This window comes from Danio rerio, chromosome 6 (assembly GCF_049306965.1).
Source record: "Danio rerio strain Tuebingen ecotype United States chromosome 6, GRCz12tu, whole genome shotgun sequence".
In the NCBI taxonomy this organism is placed as follows: Eukaryota; Metazoa; Chordata; class Actinopteri; order Cypriniformes; family Danionidae; genus Danio; species Danio rerio.
Window position 1 is genome coordinate 33,652,501 of NC_133181.1, and position 27,552 is coordinate 33,680,052.

Genomic DNA, 27,552 nt, shown 5'->3' on the forward strand with positions numbered 1-27,552 from the left:
ACAGAAGAATATGTATGATAAAATGGCTTTGGGGATGACTGAAATTGCCCTAGCTTTTATTTGGTCATTTAGAAAACAGAAAGAAAATATTGGGTAAGGGATTAACACATTTGGTTTTAATGAACCTGCGTTTTGATTTGTAATGCTAGTTATACATAACTTCATAACAACACATGCAGCAAAACAGTGACATCATTTTTACACTAGCTAAAGGTTGTTTAACTGTACAACATAGCTATACAGCAGGTCATAATGTGCTGCTTGCACAAACTACTAATTGCTTTTGTTTTTTGGAGAAGGGTGTTATGTATATTTACTATTTGCTAAATATTTCTTGAGCGTTAGCAATGCATCAGCACTACTCTCTGAATACATGTTTGATGATTCTATTTTCACTAGCTCATCTTCACTCTTGTAAATGAGCAATAATTTGCCTCAAATAATGGACTTTTAGTGGCAATCTCCAGAAAGCTGCCAGTGAAATATGTATTGCTATGTACAGACTACACATTATTATCCAAATTTTGGGACAATTCATTTACACAAGATGAAAAATTCATAAATCAGTTGTTTTATAGTGTCATGATAGACAACAACCAACGCCACATCTGGGACAATTCACAAGGTCTTCACAGCTAGGGTGCTTTTACACTTATGGTTCGATTAATTTGGTTTGATGCTTTTCACACCACACTGATTTATCTGATCGAAACAAACCAAAACACATTTGATTGGTGAACCTATACACTTTGAGAAGGAAGCACAGATGCAGCTGGATAACATTTACATTTATAACTTTATGTACTGCAATATTCGTTTTGAGATTTTTTAGAATTCAGTTTTAGTCATATTTTAGTCTTCGTTGTAGTTTTTTTTTTTCAATTCATTGTAGTTTTAGTCTTGTTTTTCAAGAGTTCACACTTAGCTGATGATTGATAATAAAGCGTATTTGGCATGCTGTCCTGGGAGAGAGCCTTGAGCTCAGAATGTCCTCGAGCCCAGGGCTCCCTCCCATTTGAGAGTTTTGATAACTTCCCTGGTTGTGAACATGCTGAGATATATCTGGCTAAGAGTTGTCTTAAAGAGCCCTTATTATGGGTTTTTGAAAATGCCCTTCCATGTAGTGTGTAACACAGCTCTAAGTGAAGTGAAGTATCCAGCTAAGGCTTAAATCTGTAAGAGTACAGTGTTTAAAACTGTTGATTCATCTATAAAAGAGTCGACTCATATTGCTTCAAATGAGTCGCCTTGATAACGAGTCATTAGGTTTTTCGCCATGACGTACTAACGAAACCAAGTTATTCACATGCACGCGCAAACCCGGGAGATTTGAAACCTGCGGCCCCGCCCTCTAATCCAGACACACATACCCACACACACACACACACAAACATGCCGGTCGATTGAAGTCACACTGCAGATGGATATTATTGAGTCTCTACCCAAAGATGAAACCTCAGCAGTATAGCCAAGCAGTTGGAAACTACTGGAAACTTCTGCAAACTACATGCTACAAAGAATACTTCCTCGGCGTTTGTTAAAGGAAGGATCAGTAAAGAGTAACTTACTGATGGACATGTCAGGATGGGTTTCTTCCTCCATTTCTCAAGTGTAAGTATGTGCGATTAAAGTTGTTGCCTTGTTTAATCTAGCTTGCAAATGTATTTAGTTGTGATTTGTTACTTGTGTACTGTATGAGGTTAACTCGCTATATTCTCATATCGGGTGCAAAGCCACGTTAAAAACGTGACGCGTGCTGCTTTGTTTACGGAGCTCCGTGGAGGAGGGTAGTGTGTGTGTGTGTGTGTGTGTGTGTGTGTGTGTGTGTGTGTGTGCGTGTGTGCGTGTGTGCGTGTGTGTGTGCGTGTGCACGCGCTGTTGTCCGGAGGTGTGTGTGTGTGTGTGCGTGTGTGTGTGTGTGTGTGTGTGTGTGTGTGTGTGTGTGTGTGTGTGTGTGTGTGTGTGTGTGTGAAAAGAGCAGAGTGAGATAGAAGATCACCTCAACAGTTTTTGGAGTTTTTGCTCAATAAAATAGTTAGTCGTCTGTATTTTAAAGTCCATAGTCTGTATTTACATTGACCCACTGGCAGCAGATTAACTTCGCGCTAAGGAGGGGTTTGGGAACAAATGAATCACTGGACGATTCATACGGGAGTCGCTGGAATAATTAGGTAAAAATAAATGCAGATTATAAGACCATGAAAGTGTTTTTTGACCTTGCATGCATATTAGACTATTGTTGGAGATCCTTACAACCAAGATATGACCCTATTTCATGTATAATATTGGCTCTTTAAAATGCTATTTTGCAGTAGTTAATTTACTTTAAAATGTAAATTATGTCTTTGGATGGTGAGAGGAAACCGGGAAAACCCAATGGAAACCCATGCGAACACGAGGAGAACATGCAAACTCTACACAGAAACGCCGACCGGCCTGGTGAGGGAACCAGCTGCGTACTTACTGTGAGGCAACAGTGATGACCTCTGGGCCACCCTGCCACCCTATCAGAGAAAGGGGGAGTAGGGGTGGAAAGGGGGATTCTTCAAGATCAAGAAGACTTGAATGGAAAACTTTAGTTTTTTATAGTGTGTCAGCATTCTTCTTAGTGGTGCAATATATGGAGCTGATGCAATACCAGCAGAGTTCAAACATAAGCACGTGATCCTCTTGAAATTAGTTTATAAATAAACCACAATCTACTCTAGATTTACTTGACTAATATCTAATGTGGGAAAAAAGGAATTTATTTTTATTACTTTTGTGTCTTTATTTTTTATTATAAAAAATGTTTTAGACTAACAACAGATTAATCAATCTTTCTCTTATGTATGAGATCCCATATTGACCTGACACACTTCCTCTTTTCTACTGTGCTGCATACTTTTAGAAGGAACATGCTGACAAGATGGAAATAGCAGAATAACTATGGAGGCTTTTGTTTAATACAAAGTCTAGTTATGTCACAAGTTGTCATGATGCTTGTAGAAGTTGTGAAATATATTAAAGATACATGCAATTGTTTAGTTCTGGTATGCAGGGAAGAGTTGCAGAAAGAGGAAGTATGTCTGGGGTACAAGTGCCAAAGGACTGCAGAATGACTGATATGTGGCGATACACCAAACTCAACCTGTTAATATCAGTTGTGTATATATGCTGGAGTCAGGAAATGTGTGTTAGTTGCGAACCTCTTGAATGTAATTCTTATATTGCATTGGGGTAACGTAATCCGGAACTCTGTCATCGAATTATTCATTTGTATCTAATAAATTAGTAATACTTTTGGCATTGAAGAAAACCCTCCCCAGACCTTTTTTCATTGAACACGCATGGAATTATCTTGAATTTCCAACACAAACCAGTTTAGTTCAATTATAATATACTCAATACACATATCTCTAAATTTTCTAAGCTCATTATAAATTCATGGAGCAGTGTGTTGTGCTTAATAAATTTTTTTATACCTGCTCTTATCCTCCTTCACATATTGACATTTTTTGGACATTTATTCAGAAATGCAGTAAATGATTGCTTATGTCCTACCTGGTAGATCAGTACAGGCTACAGTACAAAACCTCGCTGACACATACAGTAGGATATTCTTTATAACTGGATCTTTTAACAAATCGTTCCCTTCATTTTTTGTTTCGTCTTTATTCATTAATGATAATGTCAGTACATTTCTGTCATTTTTTGTCATTTAAAACTGATTTAATTTAGTTTTCATCTAGTCTCTATCAGTGAAAAAAACGTCTAACAAATAATATGACAAACATTATTCATCATCAAAATGAACACTTCTAGGTTAAAGCTGGAAGAGCATCCGCCACATTAAAACGTATACCAGAGTGATTGGTGGTTCATTCAGCTGTGGCAACCCCTGATAAATGGGACTAAGCCAAAGCTAAATGAATGAATAAACGAATGAATGAAAATGAACACAGTGCACATGTTGAAGGCAGTGGTTGCTAAAGGACTGTCAACAAATGGATTCGTTCAAGTGAACTGGTTTGGTTCAAGTTTAGAACACAAAGTGTTAAAGCACCCTAAGACCTGCATGTTTACTTTCTTTCTGAATCTTTCCTTTTCTTGTCCACGAAAAAAAGAATGAATGTAGGGGTCAAAAATGCTATATTTGACACAGTGTATGAAAACAGAATAAATTATTTTATAGTCCAAACCCAGCATAAGGTTCATCAGTCTGTCGGCACAAGGCAGCATCTATAATGCCAACTCTGACTGTGCATGAAGGGCCTGTCCTTGAGGTCCAATACAGCCCAATATAACTGGGAGGCCACTTAACCGCTGACCACCTGGCTCTCTTACTCTTAATCGACTATGCATCCCTCCTCTCCAGCATATTGGATGTCAATATACCCAACTTTTGTTTAAACCTTTAAAGCCGCCCTCAGGAGTTTTTCTTTCTTCAAACTTACCCTTTTGGCCAAATAAAAGACTCTCTGAGGCATGAAACTGTGTCTGTCTACAATACAGCAATACAATCAGCAAGAAACTAATCCGTATTTGAAGAATAAAGAGATTTATTAAGCGTTCTAGATGTTTTTTCCTCCCAACAACAGACTGAAGGAATGAAATGTATGGTTTTCATTAGCCAAAGTAAACGAACAATCAGGAAGATTGATGACAACTGCCATGTGCTGAAATCTAACAGATGAGGTAGCGTGTAGGTTTTGCACCAACAATTATACATGAGGAATCATAGCACACAGTGCAAACTACAAGAAAAGCCCTTGGGTATCTGCTCAAGAAGGCAATGCATGCAAACTCTCCAAGTCGGTTGCAAATACACAGACGCACATGCTCACAAAACACATTCAGCTGAGTGGGAGGGCAATCCCCCACACTCACACATAAGAAAATACACATATTACTGCAAGCCAAGCAGTGAATGTGTTATTCCAGTATGAAATTCATCAGGCAAACCTTTTATCCTGTGTCACTGAGAGTCCATCTGTTCAACCAAGGTCTGATTGATTGACCATGAGATGATGGCAGCAAACATGCTTGTCCCAACAGGGCATGTAATTACGAGGAAAGCCTTAGAATAGGAGAATGGCCAAGTAGCATTAGGAGGGCAAACTAAATCTCATATGATCTCTCTCATATACACTTATATAGACGTTTGGAAAAGATGTAGAGGGATATATATATATGGAGTGTATCAGTTATCTTAAATGGTGAATGTGATTGAAAATTGGATCTAAAACAGCTCCCTGAGGAACACTTTGTATAGATGCATTGACAAAATGTATTTGGTAATTCTGCTACATTTCTACTTGAGAAATTACTTTAATACTGCTGAACCGAATGACTTTTTTTATTATGAGCAGTGGTTGTGTAACTATCCTATATGTCAATAATACGGATGTTCTCACTTACTGTGTTGAAATGCACTGACGACAATGCATGTATGTGACCTACATGTCACAGGATGGAAGGACGACTGAAGGAGAGTTATTCAAGACACAAGCAGCCCAATGTGGTCATAATTGGAAACCGCACACCAATTTACAACAGAGAAAACAAAGCTGGAAATATAATGTGGTTGTTTGGAGATATATATTACGGGTATTTCCCAAGGCTCTCTGCCTTGCCAGCTGACAGCACTTCAGTCTGCTGTTGTTGGCTGAACAGTGACGACTTTAAACAAAAAATTCCTGTTTAAGCAAGTGCTTACTTCTTTCTGATATCATCACCTATTTTAATGCACGGATAATTACACAGACTGTAAACAAACATTTTGCATGGACGAGTAAGTCAAAATGAAAATGAGTACAGTCGGATAATGTGCACAGAACAGATTAACAGACAAATCTAACGAATAACATTTCAAGTGCATCAGATTAATTCTTTAGGAAATAAGTATATAAATTTAAAAATACATTTTAATTAGATGTCTTCATACGAAAGGGTCATTTTCCTCCTGTTAAACAGTCATTTAACTATCCAAGCGTGCAGTTTCTAAATGGTGATCTTCTTTTCAAATCTATTTACTCTGGCACTTGCTGTATGTTCTTGCACTTTAGTTGCATAATAAAGCTCATGCTTAATAATAAAGCACAGAGGATTGCACTGAATATCTTAAAATGCTTTAAAAGAGTCCTTTTCTGTTTTATAATGGTCTGTCACATGAACAAGACTGCTAATTATCAGCACGGCTGTCAAGGGGTTGCACACTGGATTAAAAGCACCATGCCATGTCCTTGCAGTTAATGTACATTATGGCTTCACTAAAAGGTTGTGTCTTGTGCATCTTTTAGAAAAACATTTGTCATTCTGTGGATTCAATAAAGTCTAAATGCTTCATATTAAGAGTTTTTACTACTGTTTGTTTTCTTTATTTTTATTTTTTGCTATACTTTCGTTTTTGCAATGCACATTGATTGCAATCAAAACCACTCATTCTTCATTCTTGAAGTAAACTTTTGCCTGTCTTATGATTGGAATAAATGTTTTGACTTGCTATCTTAAACTGAAATTGTCACATCTGATGTGCATATTGGTGTGGAATCTTCAGTATTTTACAGTTCAATCTCGCTATCATCCCGTAAAGGTATTTTCCTGTATTTCTCCTGTATTTTCAAACTTTCTATGAAGGGTGGCAATAAACATTAAAAAGTCGATCCTCCCTTTACGCAACCCATATCGCCAAACGACCAGGGGACACGCCTTGCTCTTAAATGTGAGTCTGTTCCGTGCTTTTGTTTTATTTAGGCATGAAAACACTTTAAAATAAATATAAAAATGGAGACATTACCTTCCTTTTCATTACAGGTGCTGTCGCCCCTTCTATGCAATCCTCAAAACAGTCATATAGTAGTGCGTGACTGTCAGCTGACGTGCTCCATAGTGATAAAGTAGACGCTGTTTCCCAAACGCATTCTGTACACGCGATTTGAAGAGGAGCGAAAGTCTGGGTTTGAACAGACATATACACATAGTTAATAATAATAACTTCTAAAGATGTTGATCCTGGTGGATTTTTTTTAAACAAAACTAATTTTGTCCTAAATGAGCCTAAAAAGTTAGGAAAGCAATCAAATTCTTTCATCATAACGCTAGATGTGTGCATTTTTAAAGTGACACCAGTTAATGTAATCAAATGAAAAATCTAAATAAATGAGATTCATTCGATGCTCTTTCATGAGAATGTATAAGTTTTACAGTGAAGAAAAGATTAATGAGATTTGATAACTAGATTCTATTTTTTTATAATAGCTATTAATTTTAATAAGCTAAACGGTTTGCTAATTTATTAGTTGCTAATGTATACTATGTATTTTTTCTTTGGTAAATAATAATAATAAAACATGCGACTGACCGTTTAACTGTTTATTTACAATGAAACAGCTCCAGATGAACATATTTGGGGAATCTTTTTGGATTTCATGGTGGGCATTATTTTCACATCCCAATGTTGACAGTTATGGATGTGCAATACAGATGTCTCAGCCAGTGCATGTCATCAGGTCATACTGATATTAAGCAAATCCAAATGACAGTGATATTGTTTTATGCAACAGTTCAACAATTAATAAATGATAAGTTAATTTCAAATAATAGCAGTTATGCTTCAGAGTTATGTTTTAAGTTAGCTGGTGAACTATCTGTACCACAGTCAGGGGCGGACTTTGGCGGGCCCTACGCAATTCCAGGTATGTGTGTGTGTGTGTGTGTGTGTGTGTGTGTGTGTGTGTGTGTGTGTGTGTGTGTGTGTGTGGTTTTTGGTAAATAATTTGCATGTTCAAGTACCTTAAGTTCACAAACCAACTATGTACAGTTAATTGGCCATGTTTGTGATCAAATTTTAATATTTGCATGTGCAGTACAGAAGGAACGTTCCACTTTTGAAAAAAAAGTAATAATGTTTAAGTCTCAACAGTTGTAGACAAATTTTACATCATATGATAGAAAATTCATAAAAGAGCTATATGATTAATATAGGCTTTTTGGCTTTGGGCCACGCAATTCCCTGGGGCCCTAAGCAGCTGCTTACCTCACTTATTGGTTAAGTCCGCCCCTGGCCACAGTGACAAGATCGTTTCAATCAAATGACTAACGATACATATTCATAGTTTAATATATATAGTTTAATTTACTTTCGCATTGCAAAATGAAGTAAATCGTTTCAGAGAGCTCAAATATTGTATTTGAGAAATATAGCCTTACTGAGTCTGGTTGTGTAAAATAGGCAACAGACATCTTTATATTGGTAAACCAATACCACTAATCGTATCACTGAATGTTTGGGCTATTTACAAATATTGTATGGCTGTCTTTTAAAACATTATCAGATAGGAGAAGACAACAGATTTGCATGCTTCTATGTGATTTAGGCATGTTTATTTACAGCAGGAGCTACTATACCCAGAAAGCATTTTTTTTTTGTTTTTAAAAGATGTCTAATAGATGTCTAATAGATGTCTACACATAGTCATCTTGGCTAAAACAAGGCTAAATTTTGGCTGTCAGTGAAAATCTAATAGATGTCTAAGAATAGGCCAAAACTAGACTATAGTCATCAAATAAACAGGAATGGATGACTACACATATAAAGTCTGCCTAATCTGTCTGTTTGAGCTATTCCTAAATGAATAGATTTTGACTGTCAGCCCAAGTTCAGCCTTGCTTCGGCCAAGCTGAATAGTTTAGATGTATACTAGACTTTCTTTAAACACAATTGTTTGCTGGGTATGCACATGATACTGTAGCAGAATAGGTTACACCTGCTCTATCAACTTAAAGGTTCCACTATTCATCTCAACATTAAAAATCCATCTGTAAATCCATTCCGGCTTTTCCATGTCACACACACACACACAAACACACACACACACACATACTCGCTCCGAGTTATCGTGAAAGGGGAGAAAACCCGACTTCAGAAAACGCGCTCCTTTGTGACAGGAAAAAAAAATCAACTCCGCTATGTTTCTTTAAAGAAATCTCCGAAATACCCGTGGAATTAATTGCATATGGTTCTTTTTTTAATAAAGGCTTCTGTCAAGAATCATTTTCTTTAACTCCCCGCGTCATAGCTGCCATTCATTCTATAGTATATGAATTAACTCTTTTCAATCCGAGCTAACACTTGGCTAAAAAAATACCACATTGTAACGCAGCTGTATCCATGGAAAAATAATCACGCTAGAAGAACGCTAAAAAGTACCCATTTAATCAATGATACTTTTTTAACATGATGTAAACTTGAGTAATTAATATGCATCATATCTAGCAGGAAAAAAGCAACTGTATATCAGGACGTCCCTCAGCATCCCAGCTGAGAATTACACACTCCGATTTCAAAACCTTCCAGCCAAAAAATATATATAAACGCAGCAGAGTAAACAAAAGAACAAAAGCAGGAACAAGCACAAGACTCTCACCTCAAATTCGGATCCACTTTTTCGCACGTGGGAGACAAAAGAAGCACAAACGGATCCCGTTTTAAACTCGTGACCAAGAACACGAGTGCAGTGCTGTGTTTCTGTGTGTAAAACCCATAAGGTGGACCAGAACCGTCACTGAAGACCAAGCAGCATCTTTTGTCCCGCTATCGAAACCAGCTCCTCTTCTGTCCTTCAACACTAGCCGCTTTTAGACAGTCCGAACTGGTCTAGGAGCTCGCTGCACAAACGAGAACCCTCGGACAGCAACCAAAAAAAGATGCTGGGATTCGGTTTCGGTCTTGCTTTGGAAAGATGCGGGCGGTTTTGACGTGCGCCGGGCTCGCGCTTTCGTACTAGAGGCTGAGCGTTCAGCGCCTGTCAAAGCAGAGGAGGATCTCCAGTATGAGAGCGCTTATATACACTGAGACGTGGGATGCGTGTGATTTAGTCCCTGGATGGGAGGATGAATGCTCGGTTTACTGCACTTATTTTATATTCGTCTTCAGGCATTGGTGCAAACAGAACATTTGTCCGTTGCTGCGTGAGTCATTTATTGTAGCCTGATCAAAGCCGCGGTGAAGACTGAGGCTGGTTGTCACTTTTTTACGACAGTGAATGTTTTTTAGGGTAGGTTGTTTCTCGAAGTCCATTTTATTAAAGGTGCAAACGTTTAAATCTTAGCTGCAAAGAGGTATTTTAAACATTTTTATCTGACATTCTCAGGGAATATAGTAGACTATTAAAGAGATTTTCGGTGTCTCAAAATGGGATTTGTTGTGGCAATGGATACTCACAAAAGAGATGGAGGCATAGTTTTAAAACAATCCCTTAAAAAAAAAGAAGAAGAAGAAGAATATTTAACATCAAATAGTGGTATACAAAATAAAAATTGTTATTAACCCTGAACACATTTGGTTTTGACCAAGGAGGTGTGCGTATATTTCTAAAAAAATGCAGTTTGTTAAGAGAATGAAACTTTGCATTCTTTAACAAGTGTTCAACGTCCTCGCAACACTCAACAGTATATAATTATTTTGTTAAATAATTCATTTTCTTTATTATTCAGGGGTCGCCAAAACGGAATGAACCACAAACTATCCAGCACGTTTTATACAGGAGATGCCCTTCCAGCTGCAACCCATCACTGGGAAACACACATACACTAAGGACAATGTTAGCTTAGCCAATTCACCAACCATACATGTCTTTAAACTTGTAGGAGAAAATGTGGCACCCGGAGGAAGCCCACACGCATACAGGGAGAACATGCAAACTCCACACAGAAATGCACACTGACCCAACCGAAGCTCGAACCAGCGACCTTCTTGCTGTGAAACGACAGTGCCACCTATTTTGATAAATTATAAATGTAAATCTTTAGCCCTTGCTCTATGTCACACTTTTAGGGCTGAACATTTTTGAAGAAGATGTGTACATACTGTATACAGTTGAAGTCAGAATTATTAACCCCCCTTTGATTTTTTTTTTCTTTTTTAAATATTTCCCAAATGATGTTGAACAGAGCAAGGAAATTTTCACAGTATGTCTGATATTTTTTATTATTTAATTTATTTTGGCTAGAATAAAATGAGTTTTTAATTTTTAATGACCATTTTAAGGTCAAAATTATTAGCCCTTTTAAGCTATATGTTTTTTTCAAACCATCGTTATACAATAACTTGCCTAATTACCCTAACCTGCCTAGTTAAAATAATTAACCTAGTTTAGTCTTTGAATGTCACTTTAAGCTGTATAGAAGTGTCTTGAAAAAAAATATTATTTACTGTCATCAAGGCAACGATAAAATAAATCAGTAATTAGAAATGAGTTATTAAAACTAATAAGTTGCGAAATGTGTTGAATATATCTCTCTGTTAAACAGAAATTGGGGGAAAAAACAAGGGGGCTAATACTTCTGACTTCAACTGTAAATATTGACAGAGATGTTAATGTAAGAATATTTTTTATTATTATTTATGAAAATGACATTTCTAACCGATGCTAAGATGCAAGAACTGAGACAGTTCTTGTGATTCACTTCCCCATGTGACAACTAGCTTTAGTTGATACTAAAAAATCATGTGAATGTTTCCAAGGGCTGGAATGAATCAACTTTTCAGAAATGGACACGCTGTTAAATATGTTCAAGCACACAGTGGTCAAATAGAGAACAATGCACCACATGATATAGAGAAGCTGTATCAGTTTTTGCAATTTGTACACTGAAAATAAAGTCTTTTGAACCCAGCTGTGGACATCACAAAATCCAATATTTTGAAATGCCTAACAAAATTAAAAGGCAGTTGTCATTCTGAGAGACACACATTAGGGATCCCTCTTGCCACACTGGTGGAACCAAATGACAAGGGTCATTTTAACAGAGGATATTAATTCTCACTGGTACCGTTTTAAAGTCCATCCGTCTTATAACTGTCATTAAATTATACATCTTTTTTTTTGCATTGATTACAAGGTGGCAACACGGTGGCTCAGTGGTTAGCACTGTCGCATCACAGAAAGAAGGTGAATGGTTTGTATCCAGGCTGGATCAGACGGCATCTCTGTGTAGAGTTTGCATGTTCTTCCCGTGTTGGTGTGGGTTTTCTCCGGGTGCTCCAGTTTCCCCCACCATCCCAGGACATGCGCTACAGATCAACTGAAACTAAATAAAAAAACGAACTAAATTGGCCGTAGTGTATAAGTGTGAATGTGAGAGTGTATGGGTGTTTCCCAGTACTGGGTTGCTAGATAAATTGGCGGTTCATTCTGCTGTGGTATCTCCTGATGAATTAATAAATGAATTAATTAATGATAATAAGGCTTAAAACTGCAAACTAAACAGTTAAGCTAGCTGTTAACAGCAAACTGTTAAGCTGACAAAACTAATGTAAGTTTTATCGATTAATAAAATAACTTGACCACACTAGTGAAAGCCTCCACTTTATGCATTGTTTGTTGTCCAGTAAATGTCTGTTAAGTTCATTAATTCCATTAATTCTTCCAACATTCATTCATTTTCTTTTAGGCTTAGTCCTTTTATTAATCTGGGGTAGCCACAGCAGAATGAACCGCCAACTTATCCAGCATATGTTTTACGCAGCGCATGCTCTTCCAGCTGCAACCCATCATTGGGAAACACCCATACACTCCCATTTACAGACATACAGTACACTACGGACAATTTGGTTTACCCAATTCACCTATATCACATGTCTTTAGACATGCAATTTCCACACAGCAATGCCAGCTGACCCCCGCCGAGGCTCAAACCAGTGACCTTCTTGCTGTGAGGCGACAGTGCTACCCACTGTGCCACCATACCACCCTTCTCCCAACATTTTGCTTTAAATTCTTTCACCACCAGGCCATCTACAATTTAAGTGATTTTTCTGCGGTAGAACATTGAAGAAGATTTTTAACACCATGGTCCTTAGTGATTCAGAAAATGAATGTCAGTGATTACCTGGAAAGTCAAAAAACCATATATCCAATCAAAGCTAATGGCATGTGCAAGGCCTCACACATGATCTGGTGCTGTATGTTTCCAATGTAGAGAGAGGTCATGTGTCACCCATAAAGACATCATTATGTGCATCTGGAAGCTCATGCTCCATATTGTCTGGAATTCACTCAGGATTGTTTGCTAAGTTTAAGGGTAATAATTAGAGCTGCATGATATTGAAAAATCTGACATTGCGATATTTAGTTTTTCTTCAATTATATATTTCAATATGAATACAATTTCACCAGATGACTTAAATAGCTTTTTCTGGGGAATTCACAATCTAAATAGTTTGAGGGGATTTTGTAAGGGTGTAAACCATGTATAAATAATAATAAACGAATCGCAAGCAAGAATTATTACAATTTAGCAAAGAAAAGTTAAAGAAACGTTGACTTTATGGTTTCCAGAGCCAGTATTCAGGTACAAAAATTGAATGATGAAATGTAAAATAACACTGTATAGTCTTCATAGCATTAATAATAACTAAAATACAACACTTGTAACTTAAATGAAGAATAATTTTACAAAGATTATTTGTCATTAAAGTTACTAATGCTGCATTTGATGTGATTTGTTTCATTTGTTCCGAACAGAAAATCATACACAAAACAATTATTTAAAAAAAATACATTTTATTTATTAATGCAATGAAAAATAAACAGTTTACATCTTTGTGCCCGAATGCTTTAAAAAATTTTTCAAATGCTTTTAAAACACACGCAAAGGATAAATATTCACTCTGTTATGGTTATACTTTGTAATGACTCCACAAGTCTCATGTATTCTCAAATGTTGTGCTGATCAACTATAATCCCAACTCAACATTGCAGATCCTGCAATGTGACTATTACAGACACACCCATTGCGGTATCGATGCTGAAATGATATAATGTGCAGCCCTAATAATAATGTTCAGTTTCTTACACAGAACGATCATTTTGTATACGGTTATTTCTAAAAAATCTTCTTCAATGTCCTACTGAAGAAACAAGTAATATCCTGGATGGCCTGAGGGTGAGTAAATTACCAGCAAGCTTTTATTTTTGCATTGACTCTCCATTTATGTCCTCCTAAACCACTCCATGCAATTTCAGATACATAAATGGATGTGAATATCTACCACTCAGTGATATCCAGCTGAATACAGATGAAATCATTTCTATTCATTGCTGATGATTGAAATGAATGAACAGCTGAATGATTATGAATCTAGTTCTACAATTATGCAAGGTTATGCGTTAGAGTTTCATTTATGAGTTTTTAATATGCCAGACAGGACACTAAGGACATCATCCAGACTTTGAAATCACACAGTAATTGCAAGACGATTAAAGCATTCTGATGAACGTTTATAATCTATTTTAACCGATCACTTTCATAATCGCATTTGGAGTTACTCTACTTAGCAGGAAGCATTGATTATAGACTCTTAGAGGCGACTGATGGCTGAAAACCCTCAATAACAGCTGATGAAGACGAGCCCTGGGTGCCTGCTCAAGAGATTGGGACAAGTGAATGTGTCAGTAAAAGCGAGTGTTTGAGGTGGTCAGGCGAAAACTAAAGCTAAAGTCTGGTTGCATTGTTCCAGCGAGGATTTAGTGCTTAAGCACCATGACCATGATTAAGAAACAAGACCATCTGCCATTCTGTGTTAGAATGACAGAAGCATTTCACATATGCACTATACAGACATTCATTCAGAACTAGATGACAAAACCCACTCACAGATGTTCGGTATGCTCAAGATTTTTTTTTCTCCACATATTTCTCTGAGACATCGATTTTACCACACTAGTTGCAATGCGAACAATGCTTCGCTAGCCATGTATTTATCTAAAGATGTGAATTAAACTTAAGGGCAGAACTGGAATATTGCATAAAATATTTGTGAATAAAGCAGCGTTCCCATCCGATGATTCAAAGAGAACAAAATCCTCCCTTCCTGAGAAACTGGCACCAAATATCAAAAATAAAAATGGAGTTTGCTGCTTTCCCAGCTGAAAGGGCATCCACTGCGTAAAACATATACCATAGTTGTCCCTCTGTTAAGTTGGCACTTCATAAAAACAAATAATCCCCAAAAAACTATGCCATTCGCTTGTGCTGATTTGTGCTGCGAAAGCAAACATTTGTGCTGGTTTGGGTCAAAGATATTAAGCATTGTTTTTTGATCATGTGACGTCATTTTCCACCCCATGTTGCTCAAATCACTCGATTTGTGCTGATTTGTGCCGTTAAAACAAACACACTATCTGTTTTTTCTCATTTAGACATAAGCTAAATATTTCGGGAGCCATAATGTCACTCTCCACCTCATTTCCTATAAATCGCACCAAATTGTTGTCATTCGTTTGAGCCAGATTTAAGTTGGTTGGTGCCATTAAAACAAACACTTTATCTATTTTCGTTGTTTAGATATAATTAAAGTATTTTATGAGTCATGACGTCACTCTCCACCACAGGTTGTCTAAATTGCACAAAACTGGTGTAATTTGTTTGTGCTGGATTTGTGCCTTTAAAATAAACATGTCTCTTTTTTTATTGTTTAGTTATTGCCTAATCAAAATATTTCGGGAGCCATGATGTCGCTCTGTACACCATTTGCTCTAAATCACACAAAACTGGTGTCATTTGTTTGTGCTGGATTTGTCCTGGTCTTTGCCATTAAACCAGACACTGTATCTATTTTTATTGTTTAGTTTTTGCCTAATCAAAATATTTCGGGAGCCATGATGTCACTCTGTACCCCATTTCCTGTAAATCACACAAAACTGGTGTCATTTGTTTGAGTTGGATTTGTGCTGGTTTGCGCCGTTAAAATAAACATTGTCTCTTTTTTTATTGTTTAGTTATTGCCTAATCAAAATATTTCGGGAGCCATGGTGTCGCTCTGTACCCCATTTCCTCTAAATCACACAAAACTGGTTTCATTTGTTTGTGTTGGATTTGTGCTGGTTTGTGCCATTAAAACAAACACCTTATCTATTTTCGTTGTTTCAATATAACCAAAATATTATTTGTTGGTGAATCATTCCGCTGTAGCTCCACCTGATAAATCAGGGACTAAGCCAAAGGAAAATGAATGAAAGAGTTTGTTGCATTTGGAGAAGCCACGATGAGCATTTTTGCTTATACAATAAACTAATATTTAAAAAGCTTTTGGAGACGCAAGACCCCTATTTGGAAGTGCAGTCGTTCAAGACAGTTCTGGGAGGAAAATTTACAGAACCAATTTGATGACAGCCTTTAGCTAAGGCATTTTAGAATGACCAAAACAACATTTCTTATGTTTAAAAAGTGTGGTCTGTCTGGTTTTTCCATTAATGGCATCTCATTGCACCCATTATTGTTATCACATGGTCTCTTCTAATAAATTTTGCATACATTTTTTGATGTACATAATGAAATTTATTTATTGAATGTGTTAACGTCATAGTTTTTGCGCATTTTCTCTGATCAGATAAAAAGTTTATCCTACTTAAATGGGCACATGTTTAATGTGCATTTTCAAAATGAATGCACATCTTGGGGTTTCCTTCAAGCATTTTTATGCAATATTCCAAAATGCGAAATATAGCTAGTGGTACTGTTAACGTTATGCTGGTGTGGTCCATCTAGATTTCAAAAAAATATTTTACTGTTACTGAGAAATCTTTTTACCCTGTGGCTCAGTGACACCATGTAGACAGATAGAGCTTGACAAATAAGACGGCATTCGATTTCTCAGACACATCACATTAACTCTAGACAGAGCATGAGGATATCGGGGTCCCTTAGGACACAATTACACACACTGTAACACCAGCACAGTCTTCTCATTAGTAACCACCCAGCAATTAGCTTAGCGATTAATCACCCCCGCAGAGGCCTTGTTTAGATTAGAAATCAAGATGTGTTTTTACATGTGTTTACAGATTTGTTGTGATGGAGCAAATGTCTCATGAAAATACTGACTTATTCTTTCTGAACAGTAACAATAAAATTAAATATATTTTAAAAATCTGAAAAATACAGAACTTTTTTTTGAAAACTGTTTTAAAACATACACACAGATTTAAATAGCCAAATGTGGCATTCCATATTTTTCAGTCATTTAAGATAGGATTTGGACAATGAAACTGAAACACTGGCCAATTTAATGTTGGTTTTCAAGTTTTCATGGCTAAATTTGACCAGCCTGTTGGCCAATCTTCATTGATTGCACATTCCACCAGTAAGAGCAGAGTGTGGAGGTTAAATTAGCAGAGTAATAGCACAGTTTTGCTTAAAATATTGTAATGCACACAACATTATGGGTGAGTTAAATAGAGGACAAATTGTTTGTGTGCTTCTGGCTGGCACATTTGTAATTAAGACAGCAAGTCTTTATAATGTATGAAGAGCCACAGTATCCAGGATAACGTCAGCATACCACGACGAAGGATGAATCGCATCCATCAGGAGTAACTGTGGATGCAAGAGAAAGCTCTCTAAAAAGGTTGTCCAGGTACTAACCCCGATTGTATTCAAAAAACAAAATACAGCTTCCCAACTCACTGCAGAATTAAATGTGCACCTCCATTCTCCTGTTTCCATTTAAACTGTTCTGTCGGTAGCTCCACATGTCAATATACATGGCCAGGCGGATATAGCCAAACCTTTGGTCACTCCTGCAAATGCTAAACGTCAGTTTCAATGGTGCCAGCAGCGAAAATCTTGGGCTGTGGACAATGTGAAACATGTGAAACAATATGAAACAATGTTCTCTGATGAGTCCACCTTTACTGCTTTTCCCACATTCGAGAGAGTTATAATGTGGAGAAGCCCAGAAGAAGCGTACAGGATCACCAAGACTGCTGCATGTCCAGAATGAAACATGGGGGTGGATCAGCGAAGGTTTGGGCTGCAATATCATGACATTCCCTAGGCTTAATACTTATGCTAGATGGTCGCATCACTGTCATGAACTACAGAACCATTCTGGAGGACAGTGTACACTCAATGGTTCAAACATTGTTTCCTGAAGGCGGTACCATGTGTTAGGATGATAATGCACCAATACATACAGCAAAACTGGTGACAGGGTGGGTTGAACATGAAAGTGAAGTTGAACATCTCACATGGCCTGTACAGTCACCAGATCTAAATATTATTGAGCTATCGTGCAGTGAGAATGTAGGACGTGTTTTCAATCGTTCCTGGAGAAGGTAACAGATTTAATCATGCATTAAACAGCACAACAAACTTTTTGTTGTTCCATTACTTAAAACTAGCGCCCTAAACATGGAGGCTACTCTTGCATTTTTTATAAGCTGTAAACATGACGTTGTCTCGATCCAAAACTGATGGTAAAGGAGCCCGCGATAAAGCCCCGCTCCTCTCAGGCAATATTAACGAGCCCTTGGTTAGTGTACACTCCGGAGAAAACTCACCCAGTAAAGTCACTTGTCTTCAGACATTGTTGGACTCTGTCAAAAATGAGATTTGTCAGAAAATCTTGTCAGAAGACTTATTATCTACTGATTTACTCTCTAAGATCACTACAGTGCGAACAGGCATCAAAGGTTGACTGGAGCCTTTGCAACAGATGGTCAAAGTCAACACTAGCACTGTAAAAGAATTGGAAGGCTTTGTCAGATCATAATGACCGTATGATGGAACTCGAAAAACTAATAACTTCGCTCAGTGATCGAGTAACACATCTGGACGCCAAGTGCCAAGATTTGGAGGGGCACTCTAGGAGAAATAATCTTCGTCTGGTGGGTCTTCCTGAGGGCAGCGAGGGTTCGCGTACTACTGAATAAGTGGTCCAACTTTTACAGTAGATCTCCTTACTTCAGGATAAACCCTTGTTAGAAACGTATGCTCCATTCGTCTCCTGAAGTCAAGTTTGGCTTCCTCTTTCCTGCGTTGCTGAGGATCACGCTGCCCAATGGAGCCTCACACAAGTTTATGGATTCATCTGTCGCGCTGGACTTCGTTCGCAAAAACATGAAGCCTACTGCTTCAGGTAACGTTAATGACATCTAGGTTAACGTTACAAATGGGACAAATTTTGGCCTGAATAAAATGGACAGACGTAAAAAAAAAAAAATTATGATACTGGCCAATTACTGTGTGACTGCCTATACGTCCTTATTTAGGAGCTACAGTACAGCTCAACTCAACGCTATAGCATGTCTACTGTTCTATTGAACTGTTCGATGTTTCTAAATAGGACTTAATACAATTTAATTATTGCTGTTTTGTTTGTTATTCACTTATACTTTATAAATGCTACTTTCTCCGAAGCAACATGACGTGAGTTTTATTAGTTAGCGTCAGTGTTGCCACAGTGTGTTGTTTGAAAGTTGTTATGGGAAGGGTTAACTTTGTGTCTTGTTTGGGGAGACGCTGAGGTGGGGTGGGGGGGTTATTTTATCATTATTATTATTTTTGTACCAACCATACACAATGTTTTGTGAGATGTTTTTTTATTATTTGTACTCTTGTTTTAATACTTCTACTTTAGAGATGTCACAATCTAAGAATAGCTGTCAACTAGTAGGTAACAACTCAAGATTTGTTAGTTGGAATTGCAAAGGGGTAAATGAGCCAGTGAAACGTAGTAAGGTGTTGCCTCACCTTCACAACTTAGGGGCACACAATGTTTATCTCAAAGAGACTCATCTTACAAATAAAGACCATCAGTTAAAAAAAAAAAAAAAAAAAGATGGGTTGGCCAGGTTTATCATTCCACATTTCAGGGCAAAGCTAGAGGGACAGCAATCCTAATATACAAATCAGTGCCCTTCATATGTTCAGATGTTAAAAAAGATCCAAATGGCAGATTTGTCATAGTATCTGGAAGAATTGGTAATATTGCACTTCTATTGGTTACCATTTACGCCCCTAATTGGGATTATGACAATTTCTTTAGGCACTTATTTTCTCTGCCAGACACTTCCTCATATTTTATTGTTTTAGGAGGGGACTTTAATTGTTGGCTTAATCCTGACCTTGATTGCTCTTCCCTCAAACGTAGTACACCCACAAAATCTGCATGCGTTATTCAGTCCTGCATGGAAGAACTATCAGTTTTCGACCCTTTGCGTTTTTTAAATCCATCTGGTAAAGCATTTTCTTTTATTTCCCCCATATCCACCAAACATTTACATGCATTGATTATTTTTTCATAGATAACAGACTCATCCCATCTGTCAAATCATGTGACTATAAGGCTACTGTAATATCGGACCATGCACCACTTATTACTAAGAATATCTACTTTGAAGGGCTGTATGGCACACGCCCACTGTGGCGATTATATACTCGAAGGTTATCAAATCATAGATTTGTGAAATTTATTTCTAATCAAATAGATTTTTTCATATTCACAAATAGCAGTCCTGAGATATCTGCATCTCTTCTTTGGTAGGCTCTGAAGGCATTTCTTGGAGGTGAAATTATTTCATATACTGCTCATAAGATAAAGTTAAATAAAAAGTGGTATTCTGAGATAACAGAGAAAATAACTCAATTAGATAATATATACGCTGCTACGCCATCCTCTGACATTTTTAAGGAACGTCAATTATTACAAGCTGAGTATTCTCTCAACAAGTTACATGGAGAATTTACTTCTCAGAACTAGATCTAGGCAATATGAAGAGGGGGATAAAGCAATTAGGTTATTAGCACTCCAACTGGGGCAGGAAAATTCTCCCATTTTATCCCCCAGATTAAAACACCTTTAGCCAAAACAACAGATCCCAAACTAATTAATAATCATTTTAAGGAATATTATACTTCTCTTTATGCATCTGAGCAAACTGCTAACCTCTCAAACATTGATAATTTTTTTAGTTCCTTTAGTATTCCCACAGTTGATTCCAAATTGGCTGATCAGCTGAAATTACACCTGACTATAGAGGAAATTGCTAAATCTGTTTCATTTATGCAAGGTGGCAAATGTCCTGGACCAGACGGATTTCCAGTGGAATTTTATAAAAGCATTTTCAATAAATTGGGCCCCCTATTATTAGATATGTACAATGAATCATTTAAATCATCAAAACTCCCACAAACAATAAATCAGTCAAAGGGATTTTTTTAAAATCTTTTTTTAAGATCAAAGAGATTGATCTAAAAAGATTTTTTTTAAATCCCTTAGACTGCTCTTCATATCATCCTATGAGTTTGCTTAATATTATAACCACGGGGAGTGACACTAACAGCACAAGTTTGGATCCACATGCAGGTTTATTCAAAGTCAGGCAAGCAAAGGTCAGCACAGGTGCAAACAGATATACAAGAGACGTCCTGAATCGTTGTCATAGGATCAGGCGAGTGGTCAGAAGGCTCGCGGCAGACTAAGATAAGGAGGCTAACAAGGCTAACGATCGGTACACAAGATAACAAGACTAGGAAACACGTTGTAGTGCTACTTACAGTAAACAAGTCTCGGCAAACTGAATGGTGTGCATGTATGAAAATGTAGTCCAGAAATGGCAGATTTGTAGTCCATGGTTATTGTGAATGAAGTCCTGCGCTCTTATGAAGTACGATCACTGGTAATCGTGACAAATATTGATTTTATAATTTTATCCAAATTATTGGCCATGCGTCTAGAATCTATTTTGCCTTCAAATATTTCTACAGGTTTGTGGAATGTTAAGATCGAGGACCATGTGACTTACATGAGTGGATTCACCTGTGAACCGCTTCTGATGAGACTCTTTAAAAGAGGCGTGCGGGAAAGAAACAAAAACTCTGAGGTGGTGAGTTGTGGGGGCAATATGCCCTCCGGAGATGAAGATAGGTAGTTAGATAGGGCTGTCTATGGGAGATAGTCAAGTTAGGGGGGGATATTAAATGTTTAGCTGCCCACTACCTCGGTTTAAGCCTCGCTCATGATGCAGTCGGGTGTTGGGAGCGAATCATGGAGTCCAGCCCCGACTTCTCCTTCTTTTATGAATGAACTGATTATCCTGGCCACGCCTCCAAGCTGCGGACGGACGGAGCATATAATGAGAAAGGAGCCCTATTCGGCTCTGTGTGATAACGCTGGTGCCTTCCTCCTTGGCTGGGTCTAGAAGGCGGTGTGAAGGGAAGTCTTTTTAAACCTTTATTTGTGTTTGTCTGTGTATGTAGAGTGTGATTTGTTATGTGCGTGAAAAGTATTAGTACGGGAGGCGGGTGCGGGGGGGATATATGATTATAGAGGATGCGCCTTAATTTTGTGTGCAGTGTAGATTGAGGTGTGGGGTGCTATTTGAAACACTGTTGCAGTAGTTTGTTTAACTCACCGTGTCTAAAGAAGTGGGGATGTCAATCGCGTGTAGCCTTTGACCTATATCTCTCGCCCTGATACCCGCATCTTATTAGCTCCTGTTCTTAGAATAAATAAAGCATTTCTCTTTTGAACCGTACATTGTGTGTGGTGTTTCTCTAACAGGCATAAATGTCAATAAGGTTCATTACAGGTTATATAAATTAAGTAACAGGATTCTAACATTTTTGAGTAACTTTCTCTTTAAACCAATTCCCTTGAGGGCACAGTTGGCATTTGGTCCCCACAACGTGACCCACGCACCCACCCACACACTAGCCTAATGCACTGAATCTGACCTTCACTGTCCTTTTATTAAATCCTCTCCCTCTCCGTTTTGGATTTGAACTCTGCAGACTGCACTGCCGATGACTGTAGGTTTACTTCAGCAGAGCTTCTTGGCACTGGCTGCAACAGTCCTACAGAGAATCAGTACTATTCACTCAGTGGGGTGGTGTTACTCATCTAATGGAAGAGGCGTGAGCAGCCACACTGCAGCTTCCCACCCAAATCAGAGGCCGTCACCGCAACAACTGCTCGCTCGACCCGAGGCATGACTCATCACTCTTACATCAGCGTACAACAGTCTCCATTTAGTCCTACTATCATTTACATATTCAAATGTGCACCAGGCGATGCTTAAGGAGCATTTATTTCGAGCTGTAGAATTACACTTTGAGAGGCAAACTAGGCATAACGTATATGATGCGGTTATATGAAACTTATTTATACACCTGACTGAGTAATCCCACTTCCTTTGCTGCTAAATATGTTGTTTGAAAGGAAAACATACATGTGAACATATAAAAGGCTTGACCTAAAAACAAGTGAGGGTATGTCGTAGTGGGTTTTGGTCAGTAAAAATGATGTTATAATGTTAGTGTGGTTCATTTCTATAAATGTAAGCACTGCCATATGAAAACACAGACAGAGACCCAAGAAAAGCCAGGTCTTGGTTCTCTTTTATAGGAACTCTGGTGTGATTTGACTGAAAGATGAATTCAATAGGATGAAAAACAGGACATGATGTACTCAACTAATAACAAACATCATCATAAAGAGTGGGGCAAATAAGTATTTACTCAGCCACAAGGGCGTAGATTTACTCTTGAGATTGGTGGAGACATGCATTCCTAAAGCTGCATTAAACAGCACAAACTTAAAAAAAAACATTAATAAAATACTTAATAATATAAAATAAACACTTAATAATACAAATAATAATCCCGTCCCATGCTGCAAAAGTCAGTTCACATGACTTTACTGCATTCGGGCTTTGAGGAGGTATTAATGTAGAGAAATTCAGAGAGGTGTGTGACGCAATTTAACTGTTTTATACAGATTATTGTTTCTCAAAATCATGGAGGCTGGAATCGAAACCGAATTTCGATTAATTGCAAAGCCTTGGTTAATAGTTGTATGGCGAACTAATAGCAAACTTGACTTACTAAGAGTTGACGGAGCATTATTTTATTTTGAAGTGCCAGACATGTCCCCCTGCTTCAGCCAGTACATGTCAAGGCCCTGTGAATATTGCTAGAGAGCATTTGGATGATCCAAAAGTGGATTATGTGAATGTCATATGGTTCGATGGAAGCAAAATAGAACTTTTTGGTAAAAGCTCAACTTGTTGTGTTTGGATGAGAAAGAATGCTGAGTTGCATTCAAAGAACACCATATTGACTGTGAAGCAAGGGTGTGGAAACACCTTCCTTTGGGGCTGATTCATGTAAAGAAAAGAATGAATGAGGACATGTAATGTTAGATTTTGAGTGAAAAGCTCCTTCCATCGGCAGGGCATTGAGGATGAAACATGGCTGCATCTTTCAGTATGACAATGATCTCAAACACACCACCCAGGTAACTAAAGAGTGCCTTCGCAAGAAGCATTTAAAGGTTCTGGTTTGGCCTAGTCAGTGTCCAGATCTCACCCCTATAAAAAGTCTTTAGAGAAAGTTGAAAGTCTGTTGCCCAAAACATCACTGCTCTAAAGGAGATCTGCATAGAGAAATGGGCCAAAATACCAGCAACAGTGTGTGAGAACCTTGTGATCGCTTACAGAAAATATTTGACCTCTGTTATTGCCAATAAAGAGTATATAACAAATGGACTTTTGCAGTGCAAAATTGTGCATCGTGTACACTGGACAAACATAAAGCTCTCAAAGCACTTTCAGCATAAAGATCCGGCCTGTAATCTATGTATTTCCACCCCAGCCACTCATGCACATTTGTTTTTGGTCTTGTATAAAAAAGCTTAATTACTTTTAGGACAAATTTTTTAAACTATGTTTTTTTAGGTATAAATATCTCCCCTTGTGGAAGGATCAGAAACCTCCAACTCCAACACAGTGGAGCTGTGAGGTAATTTGTAAATTGTGATGTAATGAAAAAAAATTGACTGTCTAGAGGTTCATCTAACCAGTTTAAGAAAATTTGGGACCCATTTAGGAAATATATACAAGAACATGTTTTATTGTCAACTATTGACAAATTGATTTTTTTCTTTCCTAAGTGCAAAGTAGAGTGTATTGTGTGCTTCAGATTGTACAATTGCAGTTTTTATTAAGCCACATTATTATAAACATTTTTATTTGTTGGTATGTTTTTTTCTTGTTTTTTCTCATTGTATGTGCCTAAGTTGATACTGTCTATACTTTTTAAAATATAATTTTATTTTGTCTTCTTTTTTTACTGTAATATGCCATAAAAGTCATAAATACATTTTTTTTTTGTAATTTTAAAAAGACTATATAACAAACCATTCATTCATTCATTCATTCATTCATCTTCTGCCGCTTTTCCGGGGCCGGGTCACGGGGGCAGCAGTCTTAGGAGAGAACCCCAGACTTCCCTATCCCAAGACACTTCCTCCAGCTCCTCCGGGGAAATCCCGATGCGTTTCCAGGCCAGCCGAGAGACATAGTCCCTCCAGCGTGTCCTGGGTCTTCCCCGAGGACGCCTCCCGGTGGGACATGCCTGGAACACCTCCCTAGGTAGGCGTCCAGGAGGCATCCGAAACAGATGCCCGAGCCACCTCAGCTGGCTTCTCTCGATGTGGAGGAGCAGCGACTCTACTCCGAGCTCCGTCTGGGTGTCAGAGCTCCTCACCCTATCCATAAGAGTGCGCCCTGCCACCCTTCGAAGGAAACTCATTTCGGCCACTTGTATCCGAGATCTTGTCCTTTTGGTCATAATCCAAAGCTCATGACCATAGGTGAGAGTAGGAACGTAGATTGACCGGTAAATAGAGAGCTTTGCCTTATAACAAACCACTCAGATGAAATTTTGTTATTGACCAAATGCTTATTTTCCACCATAATTTGTAAATTAGTTCCATAAAATTCCTACAAAGTGATATTTCTGGGTTTTTTTCCTCATTTTGTCTCTCATAGTTGAGGTATAATAATGAAAATTACAGGCCTCTTACATGGAAGAACTTGCACAATTGGTGGCTCACTAAATACTTTTTTGCCCCACTATATACCCACTAGAGCATTTAAGCAAGCACACCGTATTGTTTTAAATGTTTAAAAAGCTATGTCACAAATTATGCATCATAAAAGCCCATTTCTTTTGCTTTGGATCATTAGGCTCAGTTTAAAAAAAAAAAAAACAGGAAAATCTTGGGATTATTTCATATTGGTATAGCTAGCACATTAATTAAAGTACCAAAAGGGTGGAGCTGGACTTGCTGCTGAAAGCTATTGGTTTACAGAAAACCGTCACTTACAGTACACATACATCCAGAAAAATAAAATAAATAAATAAATACACAGCTAAAACACGACACCATAATCATACAATGACAGCCCGCAGCAAAGAACCATAGATGCCCTAAACTCAAACAATGCCTGTTGCTTCATGGAACAAACAGCCACTTGCCAGAAAGCATGAACAGCATCTTCTGTGTGTCCTCTATTGTTGTTTATGAGTCCCATGTTGTGTCTAAAACATGTGGGAAGCACGAGGGCCAGCACTTCCTCTCACTATTTATGTGCGTCAATGTTAGAAATAATGACCTTGAGAGCACAAAAGATGCAATTTGAGACATACAGCTTACAGAAAGCATGCAGCCTTCTTCATTGACATTGATCACAAATTTTTGGCATACTCCACACTTACAGAGTAAGCAGAGGCAGATCAGGGTGACAGGTAGCTTGAGGAAAACCCTGAGAAAAAGCATTGCCACAACATCTGCCACCCTAGCATTAGTGACTCAGTGTATTAAATATAAATCAGAATGGTGTGCATCACTGTAGGAAAATAAAAATATAATATACCCATTATTAATGAAAAGAAATTATCTGATTTGTTTTAGTGAATCATGCAGCAGCAGCCTCTCTCTTCGTGTTGCCAGATACAGTCATTATTTAGTGTCACTTTGTTGGACTTATTTTTAATACTAATACTGACTGTTTATAAAGTAATTAAGGCTTTGGCCACGGTGTAGATGCCATTCCATAAGTTTTGTACATTTACAGTGAAAGTCACTGTAAAATTCATAAACATTGAATAAACATTTATGAAAGTGGTTTAAAGTTTAAAGGTGCAATAGGTGAATGTCTTCAGAAACATTTTTTGTTATGCTGGCTAAAAGTGTCTTCACATTTAAATAGTAATGATTAAAGTAAATGTTCTAAATGTATTGATAAGTATTTTTTATAGTCTGGGTAAGGCATAAGACTAAAAATGTTAGTTAATGTTAGATTTTTATTTAGTTTAACAATAAAATTTAAGTAAATAGAGCTATTCCGCCTAGTCTGCTTTACTGCGCTGAAGTTGGTTTTTATTTTCAAATTGGTTAATTTTTGAACAATGACGACCTGTGACGCACTCCCTTTATTGTTTACCATGCTATTTTGAATATTCAGTCTAAAATAGCCTGGCTTGGTAATAAGTGTAATTCCTGCACCCAGCCGGCCAGCCACTAAGCATACAATAGTCACTTTAGTCGTGCATGCATGAAACATTGCATATTATGACAAATTTTAGTTGCTAGACACTGAAAACGTGCTGCTAGATATAATACAGTTTTTTTATTCTGAATTGTAGTATTATAAAGTACTATGAAGTTTTCTAACTGGCGAATGACATAATCTTGTGCAGGCATGTCCAAACTCGGTCCTGGAGGGTTGGTGTCCTGCAAAGTTTAGTTCCAACCCCAATCAGACACACCTGGGCTAGCTAATCAAGCTTTTAATAGGCTTTCTAGAAACATCTTTGCAGGCAAGTTGAAGCTAAAATCTGCAGGACATCAGCCCTCCAGGACCAAGTTTGGACACCCCTGATCTAGTGGGTTATTAAGGTGCGCGTTCGTGATTTCAGCAAGCGTGGCTTTGGATGGGA

General features: G+C 37.7%; 1 protein-coding gene across 10 annotated transcripts in view; it reads right to left on the minus strand.

The window, feature by feature from the left end:
• The window catches only part of pde4ba (phosphodiesterase 4B, cAMP-specific a), a 331,706-nt gene that overhangs the window by 286,043 nt on the left and 18,111 nt on the right, over positions 1–27,552 (minus strand). For 2 of the 10 annotated variants that reach the window (XM_021477157.2, XM_068221993.1), the window contains exon 1: positions 9,408–9,799. The exons of the other annotated variants lie outside the window; for them this stretch is intronic. The gene's annotated coding sequence lies outside the window, so the exon portion shown is untranslated. Of the gene's footprint in view, positions 1–9,407; positions 9,800–27,552 lie in introns of those variants that run through there. 10 annotated transcript variants of the gene reach the window in all.